The sequence below is a fragment of the Anoplophora glabripennis genome, unplaced genomic scaffold (genome assembly GCF_000390285.2).
Source record: "Anoplophora glabripennis isolate ALB-LARVAE unplaced genomic scaffold, Agla_2.0 scaffold123, whole genome shotgun sequence".
Classification (NCBI taxonomy): domain Eukaryota; kingdom Metazoa; phylum Arthropoda; class Insecta; order Coleoptera; family Cerambycidae; genus Anoplophora; species Anoplophora glabripennis.
Window position 1 is genome coordinate 461,344 of NW_019417073.1, and position 23,596 is coordinate 484,939.

Here is a 23,596-nt window from a genome sequence, read left to right on the forward strand (position 1 = left end):
AAGGATATTAACTTGCAAAAGAGTTTATCATTTACTTCTCGAAAGGGAGTTTATAATTATCATTACACTTTAGTTACGTGGGAACTTCCAGACACTTACCGTACGTTGCTCATGTAGAATGTAATTAAGCGGTTAGTTCTATAGGGTGGCACGGAAGTACAAGAAAACACCAAAACTTTCCAGGAAGGGTTTTATTAATAAAAACAAAACAAACAAAACAACGGCAACACAACAGACTCGAACAAACATCATTGATTTTTTCCGGAGATCTCCTGAATTCGACACCTCGCTTCGACACGCCCATTTCTTGGGTCCAGAAGTTTCTGTTCTTATCTTACTGACGGGATCCCTGAATATCGGGACGCTTTGACATAACTATACCATGCTAACAGTTATCGAATGGACTGAATTTACAATTGTCTAAATAATTTTGAGATTAAACTTATAAATAACCCTACACCTTCGTCTTATGACTACGTATAGCAATGCGGAACGGATTAGTCAATCTCATTTAATCTATTCTTATAGCTTTGAAAATCCACCTAAAAACCAAATATTTGATCTATTATTATTTTCCTCACCACATCCTTAGGAAACTTATTTAAATATCTTGGAATTTCTACGTCCTTTCGAATGAATTTTTGACGTTATTAGAAATATCGATTTTTTTCCTTTATACCAGATGCTTAACACATGGTCCCGACGGTCTAAGTGAACTTGTTCAAAAACATTGCTAAATTTCACGAGGCTTTCTCCGAAGGAGGGCTTTGTGGCGACGTTAAACCTACTTGAAAACACTTAACTTTTCGATAATTAGCGTTGACTGAAATATTTAACTGTCTGAGTTGGCCCATCCGTTCCAAGAATAAACAAATAAATTACCACGTATCCCGGCATTTGTTACAACGCATTTAGATTTATCTTATTGTTATCGCATGTTGAAATTTAGTAGTTTGACTTATTTCTCGATTTTTGAATGTTCTCACAACACATCACCACAAGCTTTATGGGTTTATGTTCTTAGGGTTTTGGGGTTAGGGTTTATGAATTCAGAATTAAGCGTATTAGCCTCTTTTGCGTGTAAATATATTTCCAGATCCAGATCCAGATCCAGATAACGTGTAAAATATCGGCCATATATCGAATTTTTAGACATTTTTTAAGTTTACTGCAAAATTTGACGTGATAGAGTATTTTGATCAGCGACCCCAAAAACAGGTTCTGGGTGCAGATGAATTTAGGTTTGTGGTGCTATGTTTTGAGTACGGAGTATATTCAAAAATCGACAAATAAGTCAAACTACTAAATTTCATCATGCGATTTCTCAAAGATGAAAAATAATATCGGGATAAATTCAACTGCATTTTAAAGAGTAAGTATACTACTTGAAGACTCCGTTAATGGTTTTCAGCACCAGGGGGCTAGGGGGGACTATAGCCCCGGGCCCCACAGGCTCCGGGGGCCCCACATGCTATTGGAAAAACGGTAATAGAAATACTTAATGACAATTTCTAATGCTATTTTTTACCTGAACAAATCATTTTCATTGGAAATGTATGTTGTATTACATATAAAATTTAATATTAAGAAAATAGCATGCTAAATTAATTAACTTAAAAGGACTTTTGCTTCCTCATAAAGGAAGTTTAAGAGGGCATGGTTTTAGCAAGAAAAATATCTACCCATCTAACATAACCTCAAATATGTCAAAAAATCGCGTTTTTAGGTTAGGATATCTCGAAAACCAAGGCCAATAGAGAAATTTAGACCTCAGATTCGAATTCATGCAACATCCTCCGGAAAAGTAGGTTTCTGTCTACATAGTTTTGGTCACAATTTATTAAAAGTTTTTCCATTCATATGTTATTCGGACTTCTAATATTAGACGTCATTTCACGTAAATACATTTACATGCATTGCGGACATTTCGCTGTTATAGTACAAAATTGGCGACCTAGCAATTATTATTGGGTTACGATCTTGCAGGTCATAAAATTCAATGCTTGTAAATTTTGTATTTCTACTTTACTACAGACTTGATAAAGGCTTTATGGTTTATTTTATTGGTTAGCCGTAAGGCATAATGTAAAATTTCATAGATATTTAGACAGGAAAAGAAAACTTATTTATTAACGCATATTTAAATTTTACGTCCACATAAATTTGCTTAATTGAATTTTCAGTGATTTTTCGGCACCCAATAAATTAACCTTCATTCAGTTTAAAATAGATAAACTGCTTTTCATTCCGGCAATTTATGCAGATTTACTTAATCAGAAAAACCACTCATAAACTTTGGATTATAACGTAAAAACGGGCTTAACGCTCGCAGGGATATATTTAGCTTGGTTTATGTGGTATAACTGGTAATTATGAAATTATGGATTATTTGAAAGGCCAGACTAAATCAGATGCCATTAGGTGAATCATTACTCATGCCATAAAGATATGTTTCGACTTACCTTCTTTGGATGACTTATTATCTTCTGGATCCTTTCAATACTTTCATCCTTTCATCTTAAAAAGAAGTGGCTAAAAAGGTAAGGATAGTTCGGAATATATTTTGAAAAAATAATTACAAAATTTATAGATTTTGAGTTTTTTCTCTTCTGTTTCTTTTTTTTAGAAGATCTACAGGGAAATACACTAAAAGAAAAATTGGACTTATTTTCATCCAATTTCTGTCCACCCGATTGAAGAAATTTTCTTCTGTTTGTATGAGTAGGTACAACTAAAATTTTAGGAGTGAAACCATCAGTTTTAGTTCAAATATTATCAAAAATGTATAAAATTATCAAAATGGAATGGAATTATCAACGGATTCACTCAGCTTTCACTCAAACCAATTTACTTACAAAAGTCGTTTTTGCCCTTTTAATGCAAAGGGATCAATTTTTTTATGCAACGTTTCGTCTTACATCAATCAGTTTAATTTAGGAACTATTTATTCATCAACTCATTAATATTTTTACACTATTAAATTTCTCGATAGGGGCAAATAGCCTTCGGAGTAGTTGTTTTTCGCTGCACTGACGACTTGAATTAAATTTCTCACTTTCATCCGAGCCCAACGATGTCCAGAACTGATGGTTGGCCAATATTACAGACTAAACATTACGTTTTAATAAATTTAACTTAATAAATAACTTAATTTCATAAATATTCTTTTACAATATATAAAAGTCCCCTTTTTTAAATAGCATATACAATAGGTAGTTTATAATATTTTTTATTTTTTTCGGGAGATATAAGACAACATAATAATATACATATAGAGAAATTATATATGAACAGATCAAGTCCGTGCTGATATTTTCATTATTTTATTGGCATATTTGGCTTTGTACAGATAAACGATTTATATATAATATTGAATGTAATAAAATAAACGCAAGATTTGAATTTTACACCATTTGTACGGTAAAGTTAACGAAAAAAAGACAACGAGACAGCTGACAGTTCAGGGTTATTCAAAATGAACCGTAACAGAACAACGCGGTTTCATTGCCGAGCAATATTTTAAAAATAATGATGTTTGGCAACTACAATTCGCAATTTTGGTACAAAATATGGTCGGAACTTTAACTGTGAAAAGGAATTAAACAGTTCTGAGAGACTGGATCAATTAGTGAATACTCTGGCCGTACTTCAACAGGTCGAGGTTCAAGATAAAACGTCGAAGCAGCTCGTGAGAGTGTTGCTGAGAGTCCAGGAACATCAATTTGGTAGCGTGATCAACAATTTGACATTTCGAGAAGCTGTCTATAGCGTATTCTAACGAAAGATTTGCATCTTCATGCTTACAAAGTTCAATTGACACAAAAACTGAAGTCTACTGACCTCGTAGAGCCAATGTTGTCGTTGAATGGATTATGTAACAAGTGCATGCTGATTTTTCGAACAAAATCATCTTCAGCGATGAGGCTCATTTTTATCTTGATGGCTTCGTTAATCGACAAAATTGTCGCATTTGGGTTCAGAAAATTCAATATTGATTGTTGAGAAACAAATGCATCCACAACGTGACACTGTTTGGTGAGGATTTTGCGCTGGCGGTATCATCGGACCATTCTTCTTCGAAAATGCTGGTCAAGCAGTAACAGTTAATGGTGCTCGCTATATCAAGTTCTTTAAGCCTAAATTGCAAGATATGGATATAGACGACATTTGGTTTCAAAAAGACGGTGCCAGATATCATATCAGCCCGATAAGCAATTCGATTATTGCATGAGTCATTTTCTGGTCGCGTAATTTCTCGTTCTGGTGATCATGATTGGCCGTCCAGATCATGCGATTTAACGTCGTTGAACTTTTTTCTTTTGTGGTTCTTATTTTCATCTTCGAAATCTTTCTTAAATCGAAATATTTTGTTTCTGTCAGATAATACTCTTTCAACATCCAACTTAAAACACTCTGTATATTCTAAAATGTCCTGTATGTCCTATCTAAGACAAAAGCATTTTTTGAGTAAAACTAAAATTTTATCTCAACACCAGTTATTAAAACTGAAAATTTTGCATCAAAATTTGCTCGACAGCATAGATAGCGGCCAAACCAATTGATTTTTTTAAATATTTCTTAAACATTGAATTTTTGCAATTCACTGCAGAAAATAAGCACGGGATAAATATAAATATAATAGAAGGCTGAGAAAGTAAACAGTAATATTTATTACATTCGAATTATTTATAGATTTTTTTTGTGAAACTAGTTTAAAGGTTATTTTCAATTTATTTTACTTTTAACTTTTTAAAGTAAGATTGTAATAACGCTAAATGCATATATTGTAATAAAATTGTTAAGATTATTATAAAATTTGATTTGATTTGATTTGATTTTATTATAATTTTAATTTAAGGAAAAAAATACTCTGGTAAAAAAGTTCTTATTTTTAAAATGCTCAACTCTTATCTCCAAGGGTCAGTTCTGTTGAAATGTTACATACAAATCACATTCATATAAACCAAACAAACAGAAAAAAAAAGAATATGTTTCAAATTGTATTACACAACTTTGATATTTTCTGACGTTATTCAAACTCACCAGAAACAATAATTCCATTAACATTATACATCTCTCTAACCAACCTTACATAAATTTATTTACCTATTTAAAAAATATATATTTATGTAAAGTTGATCATTTTACTGGTTGCCCATGTTTAAGATATTATTATTCTAATACAAAACTAAAACCAACACTTGACAGTTTGTTCCTGTCATTAAGTTTTTTTACATAAATCGGTATGTGAGCTGTCTTTATATTATTTCTAAATGATTTGTTCTATCTAGTTAAAAAATTATGCAGGTAAGTCTTTACCTCCCTATATGTAATGTTTATGTTATGTTATTTCTAATGTGCACAAAACTGTCAATTCTATTCTTGAATTCTACACTGCATTATAATGAATGAGGTACCTTTCTTTATAATCCTTGGTTTAAATTCTTTAAAATTGTGGATATTGAATTGGCTTCTATTCAGGAGCATATTATTACATCCAATTTGTCGAATATTTAGAATATTTCCTTTAACGTCTCCTTCAAACAACAATCTGCAGACAATTTTCTCAATTTCTTTGAATCCTGCTACCTACCTTTTATTTACTCTGATTCTAAATTACTTAATTTTTTAACTTTTCTTCCACCTTCCTCTTTTTTTTTTAATGTAACTAATTTCTAATTCCTCTTATCTTTTGCTTTTCTCCTGATCCTAGTTATCCTACAAACACTTTCACATTTTTAAAACGTTCTCTTGTTTTATTTTATTTCACATAACTTATTTCTTATCTCCTATGTACGAAATTTTTTTATATTCTAATTACAAAATTTTATTAATGTTTTCCAGAATTATTGTTTCTTTATTTTTTTTTTATATTTACATCATCTTAATTTCAAACCTGTGTAACGACTTTTATGTTGTCATCCTTTGAAATTAATCAGTTTTGAATTCTAATGTTGAAACTTCAAATTTTGATTTATTCCAATATACAGGGTGTCCCAGAAAAATATGTACAACGGAAGATCACAGATTCGTGGACTCAAAATAGGCAGATCTAGGCTAATTCACCTATATCCGAAATCGCTTAGGTTGGCCGCTAGATGACCTCAAAGTTCGTGAAATTTATAAAAAAAAATACAGTAGGGAATTAAATGCCAGTTTAATTTACAAAGTTTTCAGTGACATCGAAATTTCCTGGTGTTTAGTAATAATGTTTTTCATTATTCCCACCACTGATGTTTTTAAACCAATTCGGTTAATTTGTACTTAATTAGTTATCTTATTAGTGATGCAATGGATGACCTTCTCAAGTTACGTGCACGTAGAAACACTTTGTAGATTCAGATATATTTTTAATAATATCATTTTGAAATTTGCTTCTTCGGTACATCTTAGAGAATTACTTTCCGTTGAACCACCGTGTTTAATGAATGACTGTACTTCTAATTCTACTTTGACTAACTAACTGTAACATCATACTGCAGTTTCATCGATAAACCGTTCCACCTTCTAGTTTCAGTGATAATGCCTTAATCTCTATGCTAATGAGGTGCATACAATTTATTAACTTAGCTCTTGAGCTAGGATATATCTCCCCTAATAAGGATTTGATTAAATATCATAATTTGATTTAATCTAGAACATCATATAAATTGTCTGCTTCCATCTGACACCTCGTTTTTTATTCTATCAAGTTCAGTGTAGTAAGCTTCTAAGCTTATATTTTTTCCAACATATTATGATTAATGTCTTTTTTATTTGACTGATTCTCTGAAATATATATTTTAATACTTTTAACCTTCGTAAATTGATCAGTATGTTCTCTAGTTCTGTTTTAGTTTAACAAAAAAGACCGTAAATGAAGGCAATATTTTTTAAATAAAAGCTGCAATTGGTTGTTTGGCATGTCTTTTTGACAACATGAGAGAAAAGGACTATAATTATTGTTAGTAGTCCCATTAGAATCAAGATTACTTGAGGTATTAAGCTAATTCAAGCAAATCGTATCAAATGAAGTCAAACAACATTCTTCGATACCCGAAATCTAGGTATGAAAAAGACATTCAATCTCAAAGACAAGATTGCTAACTGCTGGTACTACGAGAAATAACTATTCTATGAGCTAAATGCCCAACTTCCAATTCTATTATTGGATTACATCACGCTATTACTCATTAAACAGTTAGTAAAAAATAATTATCCAAAATAAAATCATTGTTTAATTTACACATTTCTGCAAGGTTTTGTTTTAGAGCAGCTGAGGTCATTTCCGAAGTATTTTTTTGCGTAGAATCCGAATCCGACTCAAAATTGCTTCATCACGTCACGCTTCCGAGATATCCTAACCTAAAAGTGCGAAAAACGCCGTTTTTTGCTATATTTGACCTTAAATTACATCGCAACTTTTTTTAAACGAATCATGTCATCTAAAAGTAGAACTCTTACCCTTCAAAATACCGTTTTCAAATTTGAAAAACAATTTTTTTTCTCAGAGACATCATTAAATGAAGTTTAGTACTTTAGCGATTTCATAACAGCAGTATCAAAATTGAAAAATGTTTTTCGGATAGCGAATGATCCTAAATATTCTATATATTAAGTTTTTTGGGTCACCGAATCCTAATCCAACCTCAAAATTATTCAAGCACTCAAGGGTTCTGAAATATCCTAACCTAAAAGTGCAAAATTTACGATTTACATCTGAACTGTCGGCATGAACCATTATATGCTGTAACCTGCGACCATAAAATCTACAAACACAATAACCTGCAAGCGTTACCCCCACTATAAGTTAACCTGAGTGCACAATAACCTGCTAACCCCACGACAGGTTAATCCAAGGGTACAATAACCTGCTACCCCAACAACAGGTTACCTCAAGAGCACAATACCCTTCTAACCCCACGACGGGTTAACCCAAGAGCACAATAACTTGCTATCCCCACAACGGGATTGTGCTTGTAGATTTATATGGTCGCAGGTTACAGCATCCTTGTATAGTGGTTCATGCCGACGCGACAGTTCAGATGTAAATAGTAAATTTTGCACTTTTAAGTTAGGAAATTTGAGAATTCGAATAATTTTGAGGTTGGATTCGGATTCAGCGACCCAAAAAATGTAGGAATGTATATCATTCACTATCCGAAGAACATTTTTCAATTTTGATACTGCTGTTATAAAATCGCTAAAGTACTAAACTTTATTTAATAATATCTCCGAGAAAAAAAATTTTTTTTTCAATTTTGAAACGTTCTTTTTGAGGGTTAGGATTTTTCTTTTTAGTTGCCTTGCTTGTTTTTCGGAAAAAAAAATTCGCGATGTAACATAAGGTAAAATATAGCGATAAACGGTGTTTTTTCGCACTTTTAGGTTAGGACATCTAGGGGATGATGGAGCAATTCTGAGATCAGATTCGGATTCTACCGGAAATTACTTCGGAAATGACTCCCAATTGCTCTGGAACAAACACAAACACTTTTTTGCAGACCTATGTTATTAGTAGAAAAATAACTGTTTACATTCTCAAATAATGCAATCATTCAGAGTAAAATCCAATATTCTTGCTTTCATCTTCAACAAAGTTTTATCACTAAAAAAAACAGCTACTACAAAGAGATCTTTTTGTTTCCACATTTTGCTTTGGATTGTTTCATCAGGCAACTTCCCTTCTCGTTATAAACATTAAAAAAATTGAATACAAATTAAAATTAAAGAAAAGGACGACATTTTCAAAAAACGGATTTGTTTGAATTAGCTTAATACCTTAATAAAGAGTAAAAACATGTGAGGGTGAAGGCTGATAATAGAATATATGTATTTATGAAAGAATTTATATGAATTTACTGTTGAAACAGTAAAAAAACAATTATAATCCATAGTCATGTAAGACAGCTTTTAACCACAGAGGCTTTTGACAATCTCGCATCGCATCGCCAGCCACCTACGATTAACACGTAGAATTTCATACGAATCACGAATCACGATATACATTCAATCACATTTTGCTATTTTTCTCGAAAACATTGCATTATATGAAAAAAATATCAGGGCACAAAAAAAGTTTATAAAGTCAATGGCTTTCTAGCGAACTAATAATTTTTAAGAAATTCAAATGTGCCACCAAATTTTTTGGGCTCCAAAGACAAGAGGGTCCACAAAAAATGTTCAAATTTAGTGATTCTCGTACAACCGAGTTCTGAGATACAAAAAAAGACTATCCAGGGGCAGATTTCACGGGGCTCTAACTACGAAAGAGGGGGTCACTCGGCAAAAATAAAAAATACGGGTCCCCTTTTGTCTTAAGAATCTGTGACCAAATTTTGTTGCATTAATTTCGGGATGTCCGGTATAGGTAACTAAAATAAAACCCATGACATGTTAATCAAACTATGTCTGTATATTGGCTTTGTCAGGTTTTAAATGATGTTTGAATTAATAGTACATTGGCTTTATTAATGAAATATGTTAATAAAAGGTATACCTAATTAATTAATGTACTATTTTTAGAATTAACACATTTTGTGTATTCTAATATATTTGTTTGTAAGGTTTATCCATATAAAAGATACCAGAAGAAAGAGGATATAAGTAAATAAAATTAAATCATTATAAAGTAGTATAAAATTATGGATGTCTAATTAAACATTGAAGTATTTGTTCAAAAGCAAATTTTGGGGGCTTTACATGGAAAATAAAATAAAATAAAATGAATTTTATCTAGGATACTTACCAGACAATCTTGAGGTCAAAATATATTGAATTGTATAGACCAACGTGTCTAAAGTTGAGTCATTTCTAATACACTTGTTAAATTTTTGAAAAAGTTTCTAACGGTTTGACTTGTACTATATTAACGAAACTTGATCTGGCAAATTAATTAAATAAAAGTAAAAATTTACCGAATTTGTACAGAATTATAACAGTGGTGAGGATACTGGGAGACGTCGTCAAAGAAAGAAATTAAGATTTTCGATATAATTGAGAATTCTGGAAATTCGACAAATTCATATAAATGGCAATTGTATTTCAAAGAAAAAATATATTTTTTTATAAATTGTCTATTGAAAATAATATTTCGGCTTTCAAAAAAATATATTTTTATTTTTTGCACGTTTTTAACACCCCGAAGAAATATAGTTAGTGAGGTAAACAGAAACTTATTGAAATGTTAGGAATTTTGTTCTTTCTTATATAATATATCACTAAATGTTGAATTAATTAAAAGTAGTACTTTTTCAGTTTACTCTAAATATTAGTTTTTCTATTTGTAACAATAACACAGCCACACAAAAAAATGTTTTTCTAGTTTGAAGGCCAGACTATGTCTACTACACGTTTTCGGGGTCGCTGAATTCGAATCCGTGATCTATTTAACCCCATCACGTCAGGTTTTATCGATAACCCCACAAGTTCTATTACACACAACGATCCTGTAAAGATAGCTGTGCAGTGTGCACCCACAATAACTCCATAATCCTATACATTCAACCTCAAACATTCTAACCAATAACCGTATAATCCCATAACCCCATAACCGATAACTCCAATAACCACGTTACTCAGTAGTTTGACTTGATTTCTCATCGTGAGATATATCAAGGCTCTATAAACGGAATACATTTAACCCTATAATTCCCCAACCCCCTAACCGCATAACCCTATAACCCCATAACTTCAATAACGACGTTACGGCAGTAGTTCGATTGTTTGATGCAAGGAATATAGTCTATATCGTTATTGGCTCCCAATTTTCAGTAGATTCTCCGCCAATTTCAAAAATTTTATGCCAAATGAAGTTTTATTTCGTGTATACTAACCCAAGTCCCTGGAGTCCCTGGATCATGGCTTTCATGCCATCATCGGATGCCCAGAATCTTTAGGGTACGAAAACGGGCCTCGCGAAATAAAGACATGATATTTTCGAAATCAAATGGAGATGATGAAACTAGAAGCCAATAACGATATAGACTATGTGCCTTGCATCAAACAATCGAACTATTGTGTAATGTATTTCTTTGAGTTATAGGGTTAAATATATTCTGTTTATAGAGCCTTGATATACCCTGCGATGAGGGGGCAAGTTAAACTACTGAGTAACGTGGTTATTGCAGTTATCGCTTATGGGATTATGGGAATATATGGTTATGGGGTTAGGAGGTTTGAGGTTGAATGTATAGGATTATGGGGTTATTGTGGGTGCACACTTCCCTTTACAGCACCGTTGTGTGTAATAGGACTTTTGACAGCTTGGATCATGAAGTGATATGGGGTTATCGGTAAAACCTGACATGATGGGGTTACATTTTTTTTGTGTAGCTGTGTAATCGATATGTGCTAGCACGGACGTCGAAAGTGAATAGTGAATATGATATATTTACAAAAAAAATCGGTGTATAAAAACATTTTATTTTCGTGTTTCAAATTTTTTGATAAAATTCAGTATGCTATACATTTTTTGTTTATACATTTATAAGCACACCTAATCATATCGAGATCCAGTTGATTTATAAAAAGAAATAATAATAATTTTTGGTGTCTGTACATGGAAAAAAATCATTTGAAAGGAAATTTTAGCAAACTTCAAAAGTCAACAAAACTCTACCTCGTATTTCTTAAGCCATACTGTGATGGTCTAATTCAAGTTATACCTTAGTCCACAATTTAATAGTTTCCGATGGTGTTGTTACAACTTTATCTTAGTTTTTCTTCTATAACTTCATTATTGTAGTAAATGCATTTAAATTGTCAACCTTTTTGTGTCTTGGCGTACTGAATTTTCTATAAACACCAACGAACCAACAACAATAAAAAATTTAAAGATCAATGTGTTAACAACGAATAAAAATTACAAAAAAAAGATTGTGAATATGAGAAGAAAACGAGGAACTGGAGTAAATTAATTCACTTTACTTAAATTAGATGTTACGGTATACGGGAGTTTTCGGGGTCGCTGATCACGGATCCGAGGTCAATTTTGCAAAATTCAAGATGGCGGATCCAAAGTGGCCGACCAAATTTAAAAAAAATAACACATTCGTGTCCAAATTTGGTATACAGGTGTTTCGAGGTCGCTGATTACGAATTCGAGGTCAGAATTGCGAAATTCTTTTTGTAATATTGTTGTTTAATTTATAACCAGAGTACCCAATCATGTTTTAACCTTCTTAAAGTACATAGGTAAATTTTTAAAACCGAATTTTGTAAATCTGAAACCCCCGTATACCAAATATGGCGCGAATCTGTTATTTTCTTGAAAATTTGGTCGGCCATCTTGGATTCGCCATCTTGAATTTTACAAAATTGATCTCGGATCCGTAATCAGCGACCACGAAAACCCCCGTATACCAAAAGCGCGAATGGGCTATTTTTTGAAAATTTGGTCGGCCACTTTGAATCCTCCATCTTGAATTTTGCACAATTAACCTCGGATCCGTATTCCAAATACCCCCGTATTCCAAATTTGGCGCGAATCTGTTATTTTTTTATCTGTTTTTTTGAAGTTAGAACCATCAATTTTGACCGCGGATTCGCGTTCGGCGGGGTCTTAACCATATAACTGAACATTTGAATACAGAAAAAAAATTTTGTTATATTTTTTCTAGCACTTTTTCTTGAATTTTTACTATTCCTGACCTGTTTTTTGAGGTTAGGAGATTCCTGTGATGTGATAGCTCAATTCTGACACCGGATTCGTGATCAGGAGGCAAAAATACTACGGATAACATATGTCGCATGAAAAGTACAGATAACCTTTTTTTTGTGCCTGTGTTATTTTCTATGTGGAACTTTAAAATCCTTTTGTCCAGACTTTTCAGAGACATCCTGTATAAACTATATTATTTAAAAGAAACATTTAAAAGAAACATAGTTTAAAAAGAAAGTCTTTTATTCAAAATCATATAAATATCTGTCGGAAACTTCCCGTGTCGAAATTAGGCCACTTTCTACAATGCACCCAAAGTTAGTAGGTAAATATTTAATGCGCAGTAATAGAAAAGTATTTCAAGTGCAATTTTCCAGGACGTTATGGCGGATAACAGCCGAATAAAGTGTCTAGTGACATCCCTACCAACAGGACTAATAAATCACTTTTGGGATGACAGATTTCCCTTATGAGATGCATAGACAGGAACTCCCGATGACGGAATGATAAAATGTAAATCATCCGAATTTGTTACAAATAGGCGGCGAATCCCTTAAAGGCGGTCCAGAAAATCAATTTTCGTTATATTTACAGATATGTCGGCCGTACGACGATCAGTCACCCAAACGACACATGACTATCAAAAGACTCGGTATCCCTAAATTCTGAATATCTACCAATAAATAATGCTATTTACAAATTGCTTTTTTATTTTATCTTTAAATATAAATATTTTACAATGCCTAATACATAAAATATTCTAAAATATTTATAAGCTTTTTAACTTAATTAATAAATAATAACTTTCCACTTCTTTAAAGTAAACTGAAACTGGAAATTTAGACTCCTGGCAGGTATTTGTATTTGTTGTGTCTATTGGTCCGTGTCGTTTCGATGCTGGGTTTGAAGTCACTGGCCAGTGAGGTTCCGACCCTTGATTTAAGAATGCATGAGTCGTTTTCTCTAAAAGTCCATTTAATTCAGACAATATATCTTTAGATATTTTGAAATCTGTTTATTCACAAATAGCTCGATATGTCGTATAATTAGACATTTTATTCATAACTATAGCGAATTTTCTCTGATTCCCAAAAGTTGTTGCAATAATTCCAGTACATAAAAAAGCTGCTGAAAAAGTGGAGAAATCGACACAGTCAGCTGAAACAGTGTAATAAAGTGAAAAACTGGATCAATAAACATAGGTAGACGTAATCTACACAATCTTTTCGAAAGCGTTTGATAAACTATATTATGATATTTTGTTAAAAAAAAACCTCAAATATTTTGATAGTGTGCTGTTATTAAAGTACTATGATTCTATGGGTTGTTATGCCGCATGCCAAGTCCTTGGTTGCCGCTAGTGACGGAATTAGAACTTACAATTAGCCTAAGCAAGGAATCTTTGACCTACCCTTATTGTTCTCAGACTAAGCTCTGTGGGGGCGAGCTATCTATCAGAATCCCTAGGCCCGCTCTGGCTGCTACTCACGGAATCACTTCTCAGACAATGGTGGTCTTATGAGGCGTTCCGCCTTTGTAACTGGTCGCGTCCAATGGTTCCAAATATTTTACAATTCTTCACTATTAACATCTACAGTGGTGACTTTGCAAAAGCTTCGCCCGACCAAGGTACTCAGCACGAACCGAGTATCAGAATGGGCCTAGGGGGGGATAACGGGTCCGTCCCACAGAGCCTAGCTCGAAAACAACAAGGGCAAGTCAAAAACACGTGGATACATCTTACAAAAAAAAATCGATAGAAAACGAAACCGTACAAATATCTCCAATACCGTTAGAGACAGGTATAGGGAACCTATACGCAGTTTGAAAGAGTTTTAAATTTCCTAACTTCTAAAGTTATTGCTATTTAAAATTGAGAAAAGTAGCCAGAAATTTTTTGAATACCCTGTACAATACTAAGTGACGAAAAATATAATAATTTTTAACTTCAAGGATCTAATAAATACTCTCCAAAGCTGCTTCCTTAAAATTATTTTTTTATTGCTAACATTAAATTTCTCCGCTAAGCCTGCATTTTCACTAAAATTGAAATATCTCACAAACAATAAGTCCTAGGTATGCAAAACATTTAAAACGTTCGCCTATTTTTTACGGTGCTTTGAAAAATGCAGTAAATACAGGGTATTCCATTTAAAAATACACAATTTTGATATGGTACGTTTTCCTGGACACCTTGTATGTTTCAAAATATTTTTAAAATGTAGCCATAATCAACCTACACATACCTACCCATCTAGACAGATTTATATAACATTTGGCCGTTTGGTACCTAGGGACCGAGGTGTTACTGGTGGCCCACCCAGTATGCTGACGATATTAAAATTTTTATAGTCCTACAAAAATATAGATGAATTTAGAATTTTAAACTAGATTAATGTAGCCTCCCTCATGACCTACTCTAGGAGATCTCATCTGAATATGTATAATTACAATATCGACGGTAAGGTTCTGAACAAATCTGAATTTGTAAAAGCTCTTGGTGTTTACTTTGATTCCAAATAGGATTTTCCGAAACATATAGAAATAATTACTTCTTCTAGTAACAATAATTTAAAATGTGTCATTAGAAATGTTAAGGATTGTTTCGGAATCTAAAAGAATTGCATTTTTTTCTGCATTTTTTCCTTACATTTAAGCGAACACTATTCTGTCATTTTTTTGCAGAGGTCAAGTGTATAGCTACGTGCTTGGCTGTTTCCTAGTTGAGCTATTATTGCATTGATTCTTCGTAGTAATCACTTAAAGTATTAAAAAATTTAGATTTTGTGTTCAGATGTGAGAGAATTATAGCACAAGTGGGATGCTAACACCTGTTGTTTTTCAATTTTGTTTATGGGGTTCACATAATGCATAATGGTTAAAATGGCTTATGAAAAATAAATTATGTTTTCTTAGAATTGCAAATAAAAAATGACGTGGTAAAAAATAAATTGTTTACGGAATATTCTGGAACTAGTCTGGAATATTTTGCCATCTATAACTAAAGATAATAAAATTTTATATAACCAAAACCCCTAGAAAAGAAGCCTGAGTTACTTACTCTGTTAAAGGTAATCACCTAAAGTCATTTTCATCAGATATGTCAAAAACTTTAAACCAATTGAATGAATAAGAATGTCAGTGTTGGCAATTAGTGTCGAATAAAACAATTAGCACTATGATGTTATAATATAAAAAAAAACACGTGTGTATTCATGTTAGATGAAAATCAAAATGATGGAAGAATCTGTTCCTATTAGAAACTATTTCGATGTTCTGGTTCCCGAACATGATAACAAATTAATGGTTAGTATGTGCTCCAGCACAGAAAAAACAGAATTCATAAAAACATGCTTTTGTGCTTTCGCTCTAAGGGTAAAGAAATAAAAGGACACTGCATTTGTATAATGGTAAGCGAAGTACTTTTTAATGGTTAATTTAAAGAGTATCCCAACAAGTTTTGCATTGTCTATTAAGATCAAAACTTTTTCTAACTTTCTGAATATCGGATTTTTTATCAATACAGTTCGTCTCTATTGAAATAATATCTCTCTGGAGAAACATACATAGGCGTAGCAGGTTTAACTTGAAGTAATAACAAAGTATTAGTTTGTAAGAATGATCACACAGCCCCACAAAAAAAAGGAGTTCTGTACCAGACACACGAGTACATAGATTTTGTGTATTTTTGATGCTGAATCCGAATCCGCAGCCCGAAAACAGATTTACCAGGTCATTTTTATTTCTATGCCTAAGATCAAATAGCGAATGTTTATACAAACCAATGTGAAAAACCATAGCCTTGTATTTTATACTACCAAATATACAGGGTGATTAATTAACAATGGGAAAGTCGAAAGCTGAAGATACCACACGTGAAATGGTGACCATTGGCGCAAACATGCCTTATCCGAAAGTTGATAGTTTCGAAAACACAGGGTGTTGAAAGTTAAAATTTTAAATCGTTTTTTTGCGATTATTCTAAAAATATGTAGGTTAGGAACTTGAAAATTTGTGAAACTATATTTTTTTAGGCGACGAATAAGATGCGTGTTGTAATTTCAGCATTGCTCATAGAGGGCGCCACTTACGACCAATTTTACCGAAAATTTAGTTAATAACTTTTTACCCTGTATGTCTAACATGAAACTTGATTCAAAACCTGAAAGAGCAATCATTTTTCCATTAATTGTGTATTCTTGTTTCATTTCGGTATCTCGATCCGTTTTCGAGAAAAATCGATTTAACGAACACTATGTTTTGATAATACGAGAAATTAAAAGCGAAACAAACCAAGTGTTTCTTCGTGTTATTACAACAATTAACAATAAAACAAATGAAATTCGTAATAATGATTTAAAGTCAGTGTTCGAAGAATCCACCGTTGACATTTACACACTTTACACAACGTTTTCTGAGAGATCTTCGAGTTTGAAACAACATATTGGGATTGCGTTTGACTTCGTTGGCAGCGATTTGTATTCTTTGCCACAACTCTTCACACGAACCAATAGATTCTTCCAAATAGAAAAATGAAGAGGATTGAAGTCCGGACTTCTGGGTGGCCAAGTAAAAATGCTTCCACGGCTTGAAGAAGTTCCACTTTATTTAAGAAGAGACATGTGGTTCATGCACGACGGAGCTCCACCGCATTTTTCTTGGCCAGTGCGTGCATATTTAGATGCAGTTTTTCCAAATCGCTGGATTGGCCATGTAAGCATTTTTGCTTGGCCATCCAGAAGTCCGGACTTCAATCCTCTTGATTTTTCTATTTGGTCTCGAATGAAAGATATAGTTTACAAAGAATCTATTGGCTCGTGTGAAGAGTTGTGGCAAAGAATACAAATCGCTGCCAACGAAGTCAGACGCAATCCCAATATGTTGTTTCAAACTCGAAGATCTCTCAGAAAACGTGTAAAGTGTATCAGTGTCAACGGTGGATTCTTCGAACAATTACTTTAAATCATAATTACGTATTTTATTTGTTTTATTGTTAATTGTTGTAATAACACGAAGAAACACTTGGTTTGTTTCGCTTTTAATTTCTCATATTATCAAAACATAGTGTTCGTTAAATCGATTTTTCTCGAAAACGGATCGAGATACCGAAATGAAACAAGAGTACATAATTAATGGAAAAATGATAGCTCTTTCAGGTTTTGAATCAAGTTTCATGTTAAATATACAGGGTAAAAAGTTATTAACTAAATTTTCGGTAAAATTGGTCGTAAGTGGCGCCCTCTATGAGCAATGCTGAAATTACAACACGCATCTTATTCGTCGCCTAAAAAAATATAGTTTCACAAATTTTCAAGTTCCTAACCTACATATTTTCAGAATAATCGCAAAAAAACGATTTAAAATTTTAACTTTCAACACCCTGTATTTCCGAAACTATCAACTTTCGGATAAGGCATGTTTGCGCCAATGGTCACCATTTCTTGTGTAGTATTTTCAGCTTTCGACTTTCCCATTGTTAATGAATCACGCTGTATAAATATAGGATTATAGACAACATACCAAAAAAATATAATATAACTTATCCCTTAAAGGGTTAGAAGCCACCTGGGTCCCACATACTCTTTAAGACACATTTTTCCAGTCAATATTTACACCTGAATTTTGTTACCTCAAGTTTTGGGGTGGTTGATTACGAATCTGAAAATTCCTGAATAAATGATGGCGGATCCAATATGGCGGATGTAAAAAATCGGAAAAGCATTCAAAATTTGAAGATTATGGCCGAAACTTGTTACTCGGTGATTTTCAACTACTACTGTCAAAATACTATAAAATCGTGTAACAAAAGTTCATATCAAATTATATAAATGCTTTCTATGGAACTTTTGTCGGAAAAGTCGCTCGGGGTGAAATAATGGAAGTTGACTTACATATTACTATTTGACTTTACATACCTAAAAGATAATTTCTAAATTTCTTTAATAACTGGGGGTTGTGTTTAAATTTTGCACAATGCTATAGTAAATTGGTGTTGATGTATAATTTCTACAGGTCTTCCTTTGAAGAAGAGAACTGATTTAAAGAATACATAATTATGTTAGATGCTATATAAATGTATGCCCTAAATTGTAAATTAATTAAACAGAATTTGAATTGAAGAAAAAGGGGAATTGTTGAATAGTTTCTGAGCTGATCGTCACGTTGTTATGTAAAGTTCTCGATGTTTTGAAAGGAATATCGCTCACTGCTTCAAAAGAAATTTGCTGTATGCGGGTAAGTCCCTACCGCCCTCGAAGTGTTGTAGATAGTACTGATATTTCCTTAAGATACGGCCTATTTTTTTATTACATCCTTGTATATATTGCTTCTCCCCTCTCACTTTCTCTCTCTCTCTCTCTCTCTCTCATAGCTTATTCAATATTCGTGTAGTAGTAGTAGTAAAGGGGCGGCCTCAGCCTGGCAATTAGGCCACAAGTGGGCCCTTTTTGCCTACCCCGCCGTCCCATCACCTAACCACTCTCTGCCTCTGACCCTCCTCGAACCTACCCGACGCCCTAATGAACGCCAGGGTTTTGGTCCATGGAAGGTCTCTCACCTCAACCCCTTGCAGCTCTTTAGCACCAAAGACTTTATGTCTTATTCTCCCAAAGGCTGCACACTGTCCCAGAAGGTGGACAGGGGTGTCCTCCCCTTCGCCACATTTCGGGCATAGAGGGTCCTCCTCAATTCCTATTAAGCTTAAATGCCTCCTAAGTCTGCAGTGGCCTGTCAGAACCCCCACCATTTGGTTTAGGGCTCTTCGACTGAGGCTCAGCAGCCATCTTGTCTTGGATTTGCTAGGTCCATGTATAAAACTATGGGCCTGCCTGCATCCTCTATTTCTCCTCCAATCCAGACCTAAAGTTTGATAGGCCCACTTATTGAGGGCCCCATTAATGCTGCCTCGTGTGATACCTAAGATTGGTTCAGGTCCCTGTCCAGGTCCCCTGGACCCAAGACGAGCTAATTGATCCGCCCTCTCGTTACCAGGGATGCCCCTATGGCCTGGGACCCAAACCAACTCTACTTCTTTTCGTCTGGCCAAAGACTCTAGAGCGTCTCCACATTCTTGGACAAGGGCAGACCTAGTCCTCGGGGAGCTAACCGCTCTGAGCGCGGCCTGACTGTCGGAGCAGATAAAAATCTTCTCCTCTGCACAATTCCTTACCTCCTCCTTGCTTGCTACCATCAAAATAGCAAAAACCTCAGCCTGGAAGACTGTAGCATACATACCCAGTGAAAAGCTTTCCTGGATGCCGCTGCCTTCCAGATAAATTCCTGCTCCTGAAAACTCGTCTTCTACCCGAGATCCATCAGTATAGCACACTAGGGATCCCGGGGAGAACATATCACCATCCTGCTTCCACTGCTCTCTCGAGGGGAAAGTGGTGACATACTTCCTTCCTAACCTAAGCCGGTCCTCTGCTTCCGTAACCCTCATGGCGGATATTGGGATGTCCCTCTCCGCCCTGAGGGCCACGGCAGCATGGCCCTCAGTGCGTCCTTTAGCTCTCCAACCGCCGGCGTCCCTTATCCTAAGGTATGCCGCCATCGCCTCCCTCATAATCCATGTAGGAAGGGTCGGCAGCCCCAGAAGGACCTCTAACGCGGCAGTTGGGGTCGTCCTCATTGCCCCTGTAATACCTAAGCAGGCAAGTCTCTGGATTCTCACCAACTTCCTGGCTACCGTCACCCGGTCCACACACGGCCACCAGACCAAGGCCCCATACTGTAGCCTCGGCCTGACCACCGCCGTGTACACCCAGTGAAGCACCCTTGGATTGAGTCCCCAGTTTTTGCCAACTACCTTCCTTAACTGCCAGAGGGTTGCCACTGATTTCCGGGTAATCCTCTCAACCTGTGGCCCCCACGACAGTTTGCTGTCCAAGATTACCCCCAAGTATTTGACTTCCCTGACCAAAGTCAGGGGCCTCCCATACATGGTTGGAGCCCTGAAATCACCTATCTTCCTTCTCCTTGTAAATAGGATCATCTCAGTCTTCTTTGAGTTGACTGAGAGCCCCATCTCCTCGCACCACCTCTCTATGATCCTACAGGCTCCCTGCATTCTGTCGCATACCACATCCAAAAACCGGCCCGCGACTAGAACCACGCCATCATCGGCGTAAGCCTGGGCATCACTGTATCCCTCCGAGGTTAGGCGTTCCAGGAGACCGTCCATTATTAGGCACCATAGAAGCGGGGAGAGGCAGCTGCCTTGAGGGCATCCCCCTCCCCAATATTCGTGTAACTATATCCATTACCAAGAGCAGGTAGCCAACTGTTTTGAACTAATAATATTTGTGTGCGTTCTGTAAACGTTGTATCTGGCTTTCACTGATAAGGAAATCTAGGGGCAGTAGGGTACCTTCTGCCGCCATGGTGAACCTGATGTCCAGATGCATTCCATTGATGTGGTTCAGATATCTGAGGGTTGCTTTAGATGTGCAGGAAAATGAAACTCTTTCTCAACGGTATAAATGAAAGGTATTTATTATTGAAAACAAAAGTGGAGAGAAAAGGAATGTTGTCGGGGCGAGCGTTCGTCGGAGAGTCCTTTTGTGGAGCTGCTCGCAGGTATATGTATCTAGTGTCTGGTGCCAATCTGTGGTGGCCCTTTTCCGGGAACCATAATGTGTGTGCCTTGAGGTGAAGATTCGTCTGTTTTTTGTCGCTTGCAACTGTTAGACCGGTCCGGCGTCAGCCTGGCGCTCTTAACGTGATACTTAAAATGGGTCATATGCAGACATGTGTACCCACATATCTATGAAACTATATAATGAATGTATCGTCAACATATCTGAACCAACACTTCGGCTTTGCTGACTTGAGGACGACCTTTTTCTCGAAGGCTTCCAAGTCGACATTTACTAGAGCTGGACTAAGAGTGAACCCATAACTGCTCTTCCAGTTTGTACATAAAATTGATCCCTAAAGAAGAAAAATGTCCATCTAGTGCATACTTCTGTCTTACTAAATGTTTAATATAATTTTTTCGGTGTGGGTTATTCTCGCAGATGTCACTTCTTTTTCAACTTTATTGGTTGGGTTGTTTTCGCAGACACCACCACTTTCGAAACTTTTTTGATATAAAATAGGTGCGATAAAATTCTATTTACATATTTCTTTCCTTGCGAAAGTTTTTGTCCGTTTTTATCACACCGCCATGCCGGTCGCATTGTGTGAGGTCAGGTTTTACAGAGGACCAGTTTCCAGTGCCGTACAGAAGTGTATTTTTAAATCATTTTCGAACTGCCCTTTTTGATTTTTTCTCCACAAAATTGTATTTGTAAGGGTCCCCTGTACATCCAGAATTTTTTTTGGATAAATTCTGAATCACCCTGTATATTAAGTAAGTTGGATAAATGAAATCATCATCATGATACTGTGCACATAAAAAAGTGAAATTTTTGCATAGATGACATCAATAGAAGTCTGGAAACAATAGAATCTCAAAAAAAGGTACAAGTTCTCATTAGACAGTAATTTTACGTATTTTGGTGACTGGAATAATTAACATAGGCGACAAATATCAGTACACTGTTTTTCGGTCTTATTCTTTATTATCTTCTCGGCAACACAAAAACATAATTTAGAAGAAACTAACAGTTTTTGTCAGCCAGGACAATTTGTGGGATATATATTTATATTAGTCTATATTTAGTACGGATGCTAACATCTACGACGAAGACAAATATTAATTAATATCGGGAAATGACAGATACATCTGACGTCACAATAAAAGATGTGTTTTTATTGCTCCAAAATGTCGTAAAGGATGACTCAGAAATAAAAGGAGAAATAAAGGAAAATAGAGAACCTTTTTCACGTCAATTACAGGAACTGAAACAGGAATTCTCAAAGGAGTTTCAGAAGTTGAAAGTAGAAAATGAGGCACTGAGGGGGGAGAATAAGAAATTAAAAGAAGCATTAAGTAAAATAGATCGTAGAACAAGGAGGTTTAATTTTGTAATTTATGGTTAAACAGAAGATAAAAATGGTATAGAAGATGTAGAAAGGATTATAAATCTATTTAATTCAACCCTCAATGTTCCCTGTTCATTTGGTGACTTCAGATACATTTTTAGACTAAGTACAACTGAAGAGAGACATTCTCAACAATTCAAAAAAAATAAAAGTTTCTGGTATTCATAGCTTTAGATTATTCCACAGAGGAATATACCAACAGAAAAATATTAGTTACAAATCAAAGAGAAGCTCGAAAAGTTAATTTGTACTCAAAAAATAGAAATAATAATTTGATAATAGAAGGAGAGAAATATTCAGTTAAGGATTTAAAGACTACACCTAAATGTATTACTGACCTAGAGGGAAATACAAGAGTGGAGGAAATAGGTGGAAATAAATATGTTGTTGGAATGGATAATACCAATCTAGAAGAGAGAACAGGAACGAAAAGAAAACAAGATATCGCAGTTGGGAATAAAGTAAAGCGTTCTGCTAGAATAAATAGCAATAATAAAATCTAATTGTTCTTTTATCACATTTTAGTTATTTTACTTTATATTATTTTATTACATTTTGAATGTGCTGATTTATACTGTATTTAATATTGTGTGTGTAACTTTCTTCTAGATGTATATATTATAAATTGTAACGTTTTTATTGTGTCAAATGGATCCATACTTAAGAGATTTTGAGACCAAACAAATTGAAACTTTTAATTTGGAAAATGAAAAAGAATGTCAGCAAGTTCTAAAAATAAATGAAAACAATAAAAATTTTACTGTCATTCATAATAATCGCAGCATTTACAAAAATTTAGACGAATTTAAAATTCTTCTATAGATTTCAGCATATATTGCATTGTATTAACTGAAACTCGTCAAATAGTAAATCCAACTTTATTCCAAATAACTGGCTACAATCTTATTTACAACGAGGGTAAAATTAATCAGAACGATGGGGTGATCATTTACATAAAAGATGTGTACG